Raw genomic sequence first — 8,718 nt, forward strand, 5'->3', positions numbered from 1 at the left:
AACCCCTTATAACAAGTCATTATTACTTCCTCGCCACCTTTCCTATCTTTCATGGACTGGGTCTCAACCATAGAACCATAGAAACTACAGCACAGAAACAGGCCCTTTGGCCATTCTTGGCTGTGCTGAACCATTTTCTGCCTAGTCCCATTGACCAGCACACGGACCATATCCCTCCATACACCTCCCATCCATGTATCTGTCCAATTTATTCTTAAATGTTAAAAAAGAACCCACATTTACTACCTTGTCTGGCAGCTCATTCCATACTCCCACCACCCTCTGTGTGAAGAAGCCCCCCGCTAATGTTCCCTTTAAACTTCTCCCCCCTCACCCTTAACCCATGTCCTCTGTTTTTTTTCTCCCCTTGCCTCAGTGGAAAAAGCCTGCTTGCATTCACTCTATCTATACCCATCATAATTTTATATACTTCTATCAAATCTCCCCTCATTCTTCTACGCTCCAGGGAATAAAGTCCTCACCTATTCAACCTTTCTCTGTAACTGAGTTTCTCAAGTCCCAGCAACATCCTTGTAAACCTCCTCTGCACTCTTTCAACCTTATTTATATCCTTCCTGTAATTTGATGACCAAAACTGAACACAGTACTCCAGATTCGGCCTCACCAATGCCTTATACAACCTCATCATAACATTCCAGCTCTTATACTCAATACTTTGATTAATAAAGGCCAATGTACCAAAAGCTCTCTTTACGACCCTATCTACCTGTGATGCCACTTTTAGGGAATTTTGTATCTGTATTCCCAGATTCCTCTGTTCCCCTGCACTCCTCAGTGCCTTAGCATTAACCCTGTATGTTCTACCTTGGTTTGTCCTTCCAACGTGCAATACCTCACACTTGTCTGTACTAAACTCCATCTGCCATTTTTCAGCCCATTTTTCCAGCTGGTCCAAGTCCCTCTGCAGGCTCTGAAAACCTTCCTCACTGTCTACTACACCTCCAATCTTTGTATCATCAGCAAATTTGCTGATCCAATTTACCATATTATCATCCAGATCATTGATATAGATGACAAATAACAATGGATCCAGCACTGATCCCTGTGGCACACCACTAGTCACAGGCCTCCACTCGGAGAAGCAATTCTCTACTACCACTCTTTGACTTCTTCCTTTGAGCCAATGTCGAATCCAATTTACCACCTCTCCATTTATACCTAGCGACTGAATTTTCCTAACTAACCTCCCATGCGGGACCTTATCAAAGGTCTTACTGAAGTCCATGTAGACAATATCCACTGCCTTCCCTTCATCCACTTTCCTGGTAACCTCCTCGAAAAACTCCAACAGATTGGTCAAACATGACCTACCACACACAAAGCCATGTTGACTCTCCCTAATAAGTCCCTGTCTATCCAAATGCTTGTAGATTCTGTCTCTTAGTACTCCCTCTAATAACTTACCTACTACCAACGTTAAATTTACTGGCCTATAATTTCTCGGATTACTTTTCGATCCTTTTTTAAACAACAGAACGACATGAGCCACTCTCCAATCCTCCGGCACCTCACCTGTAGACAGCGACATTTTAAATATTTCTGCCAGGGCCCCTGCAATTTCAACACGTGTCCTTCAAGGTCCGAGGGAACACCCTGTCAGGTCCCGGGAATTTATCCACTTTAATTTTCCTCAAGACAGCAAGGACCTCCTGCTTTTCGATCTGTACAGTTTCCATGATCTCACTACTTGTTTCCATTAATTCCATAGACTTCATGCCAGTTTCCTTAGTAAATACAGATGCAAAAAACCTATTTAAGATCTCCCCCATTTCCTTTGGTTCCACGCATAGCCGACCACTCTGACCTTCAAGAGGACCAATTTTATCCCTTACAATCCTTTTGCTCTTAATATACCTGTAAAAGCTCTTTGGATTATCCTTCACTTTGACTGCCAAGGCAACCTCATGCCTTCTTTAAGCCCTCCTGATTTCTTTCTTAAGTATTTTCTTGCACTTCTTATACTCCTCAAGCACCTTATTTACTCCCTGCTTCCTATACATGTCATACAACTCCTTCTTCTTTATCAGAGTTGCAATATTCCTTGAGAACCAAGGTTCCTTATTCCTATTCATTTGCCTTTAATCCTGACAGGAACATACAAATTCTGCACTCTCAAAATTTCTCCTTTAAAGGCTTCCCACCTACCAATCACATCCTTGCCAAAGAACAACCTGTCCCAATCCACGCTTTTTAGATCCTTTCTCATTTCTTCAAATTTGGCCTTCTTCCAGTTAAGAACCTCAACCCTGGGACCAGATCTATCCTTGTCCATGATCAAGTTGAAACTAATGGTGTTATGATCACTGGAACCAAAGTACTCCCCTACACAGACTTCTGTCACTTGTCCTAACTCGTTTCCTAACAGGAGATCCAATATTGCATCCCCTCTAGTTGGTCCCTCTATATATTGATTTAGAAAACTTTCCTGAACACATTTTACAAACTCTAAACCATCTAGACCCCTAACAGTATGGGAGTCCCAATCAATATATGGAAAATTAAAATCCCCTACCACCACAACTTTATGTTTCCTGCAGTTGCCTGCTATCTCTCTGCAGATTTGCTCTTCCAATTCTCATTGACTATTGGGTGGTCTGTAATATAATCCCACTAATGTGGCCATACCTTTCCTGTTTCTCAGCTCCACCCATAAGGACTCAGTAGACAAGCCCTCTAATCTGTCCGGCCTGAGCACTGCTGTTAATATTTTCCCTAACAAGCAATGCTACTCCCCCACCTTTCATTCCTCTGCGTCGATCACATCTGAAACATCGGAACCCTGGAATATTAAGCTGCCAGTCCTGCCCCTCCTATAGCCAAGTTTCACTAATTGCTACAACATCATAATTCCACGTGTCAATCCACACCCTCAACTCATCCGCCTTCCCCGCAATACTCCTAGCATTGAAATATATACACCTCAGAAGATTTTTACCACCACTCACAACCTTTCTATTAGTGGATTTGCTTGAACTTTTAACATCATTTATTTTAACCCCAGCCACACTGTCAGCTCTGGCACTCTGGTTCCCATCACACTGTAAATCTAATTTAAAGCCTCCCCAACAGCATTAACAAACCTCCCTGAAAAGATATTGGTCCCCTTGTAGTTCAAGTGTAACCCGTCTCTCTTGTACAGGTCCCACCTGCCCCAAGAGGTCCCAATGATCCTGAAATCTGAAACTCTGAAACCCTGCCCCCTACACCAGTTCCTCAGCCACTTGTTCATCCTCCAGAGCATCCTATTCCTACCCTCACTGGCACCTAGCACAGGTAGCAATCCTGAGATTACCACCCTCGAAAGGTCCTGCTTTTCAACTTCCTACCAAGCTCTCTATACTCAATCTCCAGGACCTCCTCACTCTTCCTTGCTACATCATTGGTACCGATGTGCACCACGACATCTGGCTGGTCACCCTCCCACTTCAGAATGTCATGCAATCGATCAGAGAAATCCTTGACCCTGGCATCTGGGAGGCAACAAACCATCCTGGATTCTCTGTCACGACCACAGAACCTCCTATCTGCACCTCTAACTATCGAGTCCCCTATCACTACCGCTTTCCTCTTTTTTCCCCCCCTCCCTTCAGCACTGCAGAGCCAGATTCAGTGCCAGAGATCCGGCTACTGCAGCTTGTCCCAGGTAAATTATCCCCCGCAACAGTATCCAATGCAGTATACTTGTTGTTGAGGGGAATGGCCACAGGGGAACCCTGCTCTACCTGCCTTTTCCTCTTCCCTCGCCTGACAGTGACCCAATTTACTGTCCTCTGCTCCTTTGGCGTAACTACCTCCCTGTAGCTACTGTCTATAATCTCCTCATTCTCCTGAATGATCCACAGGTCAACCAGCTCCTGCTCCAGTTCCCTAACGCTGTTCGTTAGGAGCTGCAGCTGGATGCACTTCTTGCAGGTGTCGTTGTCAGGGACACCAGAGGGCTCCCTGACTTCCCACATCCTGCAAGAGGAGCATTCCAACATCCTGCCTGGCATTCTCTCTGCACTAAACAATCTGAACAAAAAACTTACCGGAACCTACCCTGGCCTCTGCCTGTTGAGCCAAAGCCGTCCCACTCTGACTCAGTTCACTCCGACGATGGCCGCTGTATATGGTGGTCTGCTTTTAAACCTTGGCGCGCTACGTCACACGCCTGCACAGTGCAGACCCTTCTCCCCGAGCAGTTTTTAAGAAAAAAAAACAACTTTTTCTACCCGAATTCTTCCACTCCCTTCTTCAGCTGCTTGCTTCGACTGAAACCAACCTTGAACATGATTTGCAAGAAGCTCTTCAGATGACAGAAAAACTCAATCGTGTAAGGGGACAGTGGAACTATCTGCAGTCTTGAAACATCTTGCTGTCCAGTGTAGAGTATAGGACTAAGGCAGGTCAGCAGCTTGAGTGGTGTCAGAACAACAACAGTAAAACCAAGCAGTTGATTGTGGACTTCAGGAAGGCAAAGTTGAGGGAACACACACCAATCTTTATCGAGGGATCAGCAGTAAGAAGTTTCAAGTTCCCGGGTGTCAACATCTCTGAGGATCTATCCTGGGCCCAACATATTGATGCAGTTACAAAGAAGGCATGACAGCAGATATACTTCATTGGGAGTTTGAGGAGAATTGGTATGTCACCAAAGACAAAAAAATTCTGCAGATTTATAATGCAGAGCATTCAAACTGGCTGCATCACTGTCTGGTATGGAGGGACACTGCACAGGATTGGCAAAAGCTGCAGAAAGTTGTAAATTCTGCCAGCTCCATTATCAGCAGTAGCCTCCCTCGCATCCAGGTCAAATTCAAAAGGCAATGCCTCAAAAAGGCAGCATCCATCATTAAGAACTTCCATCACCCAAGACACACAGTATCCTCTTCTTATTGCTACCATCAGGGAGGAGGTAGCGCAGCATGATGACACACACTTATTGTTTCAGCAACAGCTTCTTCCCTTCCACCATCAGATCTCTGAATGGACAATAATCTCATGAGGACCACCTCGTATTTTTTTCTCTCTTTTTGCACTACTTATTTAATTTAATTTTTTTAGTATGTACTTATTGTAATGTGTAGATATTATGTATTGCAATATTCTGTTGCTGCAAAATAACAAATTTCACAGTATATTCCAGTGACATTAAACCTGCTTCTGGTTCTGATTAACTTAAACATAGAATCACAAGGTGACAGGTTTCACCTGACTATAGGAACAATCAGGTGATTTTTTTGCATTGGTCACCCTCCCCTGAATTAAAATTAAGCTTCCAGTATTTTTTTTTTAGATCTTTGGCACAAAATGTTTGATAAGGCATTCGGATTTTTGAGTTAAATGGGGAACTCAAGGTTCAAATTAAATTTACTATCGAAGTACATATATTTCACCATTCATTTTCTTATAGTCATTCAGAGTAGAACAAAAAATACTATATAATCAATGAAAAAATACACACGAAGACTGACCAACAACTGATGTGCAATAGAAGACAAACTGAGCAAATACAAAAAAAAAGCACAATAATAGTAATAAATAAGTAGTACTGAGAACGAGTTATCGAGTCGTAGAGTTGTAGAACTGGGATTGGGATGGTCAGAACATGAAGGCACTTTTAATGGTGCTTGCAAATTTCCAAAGGAAAGCAACAGACCCAACAGAAAAATAAGGAGAGGCAAAAACAGGATCATTAAGTATTATGGAAAGAAATTTTAAAGTGTAATTTACAGATTGAATTGTTTGTTAGCCTGCTGAAGGTATAGTAAAATCTAATTTTTTCCAATTGAGTAAGCAGTGCACAATAAGTATCCTAATATGCACACATCAGAAAACCATTCCTACAAGTAACTACACCTAAGTTAAGTTGGGTTAAGATGTATTTACCTAATTTAGTTAGAATTTACCAGTGGGGACAAGTGAAAATTAAATTAAACTGAGTGAGAGGTCCTTGTGTTCCTGCCATTTTTTTTTATTCCTGTGAATTCCATAGAAAAAAGGCATGATGTTATCCCAGGGCACGTGTCAGCATAAAATAATACAGATCACGCAAAGCACTTCATTACCTTCAAAATGTCGGAGGAACTCTGCAGGTCAGGCAGCATCTATGGAAATGAATAAACAGTCAACGTTAGGGTCTGAAACCCTTCCTTCTTCAGGACGTCCTGATGAAGGGTCTGGTCCGAAACGTAAAATGTTTATTCCTCTCCATTGATACTATCTGACCTGTAGAGTTCCTCCAGCATTTTTGTGTTTTGTTTTCGATTTTCAGCCTCTGTAGAATTTCCCACATTTATAACTTCATCACCTTTATGCCTGGGTGATAGTCAAATGAAAGTGAACCAGTGACACAGTTTAAAACACTCCAGAAAATTATATTGGTTAAGTTTATGGCTAGAGCTGAAACCCTTTGAGGTAAAAGAATAAAGATATTGTGGAACCGAAGCACTACCAATGTCAAATGAAATAGACAAACAACCCACATTGGAGATACCACCACACTGAAGTGTCTGGATGGCAGAATACAACTTGGATACAGATAGAACAACCACAATGACAGGAAAGGAAAGACCAGTTCGTTCATCAGGTCTGAAATCTGCCCCCACCACCATTATCTCTTGACCTGCCATTTTCACCCCTCCTTCAGACAACCTGAGAAAAGCAATATCACCTTCAAGAGGCAAAAAGAACAACAAAAAGTCGGAATTCCAAAGGTTATAATTGTGTATATGTGTGCACGTACAAACAGACACACACACACACACACACACAGAAAACACATATGCATACATACCTGTGTACTCATGAAGACACAGGCACACACATGTGCACAAGCAGACACAGACATACCCACATGCAGATACACACACACACACACACTCAAATCTCACCCTCCCTCATCCTTTGAATAACTGGTCCACAAGATGGAGGTACAAAGCAGAACCAGGGAATCTTCTTCAGAGAGACTCTGCTCCTGGCGCCCCCTATTGGATGTCTATTGAGGAGCAGCGAATCACCTTCTTGTCACTGACAAATGGGGCTGGAAAAATACAGAGCTGAAACACATTGTAGATAGCAGTGGGTAGCATTGGGTTAACAACTCTGTTTAATCAGAGCTCCAGCGATGCAGGTTCCACTGATATCTCTCCACAGAGGCTGCTGAATACTCCCAGCAATTTCTTTTTCTGTTTGTGCTGTATCGCATCAACAATATTTTTCTTTTGTTTTCTCGGTGTCTTACCTCCGAGGAAGTGCACTGAAAACATCACAATCATTGTCATGGCAATGTTCAGATGAAATGGTGGTTTATCAGTTCGAAAGGTTATTTCCTTGTTTACCTATTTGTCTGCAGGATGCACTGGCATCACTAGCTACAATTTTTCATCTTTAATTACTCAGCAATGCAAAGAGCAAGGTTTTCTGTGCAATTATTAAGTTGCTAGTGCTGGTATTGGAAAACCAAGGATGAAAGCAGAAAATGTTAGAAATATTCAGCAGCTATGGAAAGAGAAATAGATTTTCTCTTTGTCAGAGAGAAAACTGGTAGATTTTAAGAGCAACACACACTAAATGCTAGTGGAACTCAGCAGGTTAGATAGCATCAATGGAGAGGAATAAAGAATCTAGATTTCAGTCTGAGAGCCTTCATCAGGTAGGTTTTAAGCTGCAGAGGGAATGGAGAAGGCATGGACCGGACAGAGGAAACATCTGATATGGGAGGACCAGAATTATCAGGAGAGGGATTTGGGTAAATGACGTCATCTGGAGAATTGTTAATGGGGGTAGTAAGGGGGGTGGGGGAGAGAGGGGGGGAGAGAGAGAAAACAAACAAAAGAATGCAAAGGTGGGGAAATGAAGACAGTTCAAGACAGGAAACAGAAGAATGTAATGTAGAGCTGCCACCGGTGTGTTTGCAGACAAGGTAATAGAAGAAGAAGAAAGCCCTTAACTCCGAATGGAGTCATCGGGACGCTGTCATGACAGCGTTCTTTTTTTTTTTAGCAGGTTTTCTTATTTTTTGAGGCAGAGTTGCTAGCTTGATGCTCAACACAGCATGGATGGAAAGCATGCAAGGGAGCTGTCTGGATTCGAACTCGGGAGCCTTTGCTCCGAAGTCCAGCGCTGATGCCACTATGCTACCAGCTGGCAAGCCAAGGCAATAAAGGATGTTAAATGCTGGCCTTCCAATAAAAGGACTACATGCTTTTTAAGAAAGTTAAGAGCCAACTTCTCTGTTGGGGCTGGAGTAAGAAGATTCCCAAACTAAATGGGCAGAAATTAAAAACGACTATCAGGCCTTTCAGGAGTTGAAATAGTAAACAGCTCTCTTTGCAAGAAATATTTTATATCACCCATTCTGGGGAAGGGTCTCAGCCTGAAACGTTGATTGTTTATTCTTTTCCCATAGATGCTGTCTGACCTGCTGAGTTCCTCTAGTGTTCTATGTGTGTTGGTTTGGATTTCCAGCATCTTTAGTCTTCCTTGTACTTGAGAATATTTTATATTTTTTAATCTTCTTGTCAATAACAGCTTCCTGAGTAATCTCATTAATCCCATTCCCCCGTGCATTTCTCCATAACCTATTCTTCTCTGGACATATCCACATAGGTTACCCATTGGCGGCTCTGCCTTTAAGCTCTGATTAAACAGAATTGTTAAACCACTGCTGCCCACAGCTATCTATCATGTGTTTTCACTCCATACTTTTCCAGCTCT

Source organism: Mobula hypostoma, chromosome 5 (genome assembly GCF_963921235.1).
Source record: "Mobula hypostoma chromosome 5, sMobHyp1.1, whole genome shotgun sequence".
Classification (NCBI taxonomy): domain Eukaryota; kingdom Metazoa; phylum Chordata; class Chondrichthyes; order Myliobatiformes; family Myliobatidae; genus Mobula; species Mobula hypostoma.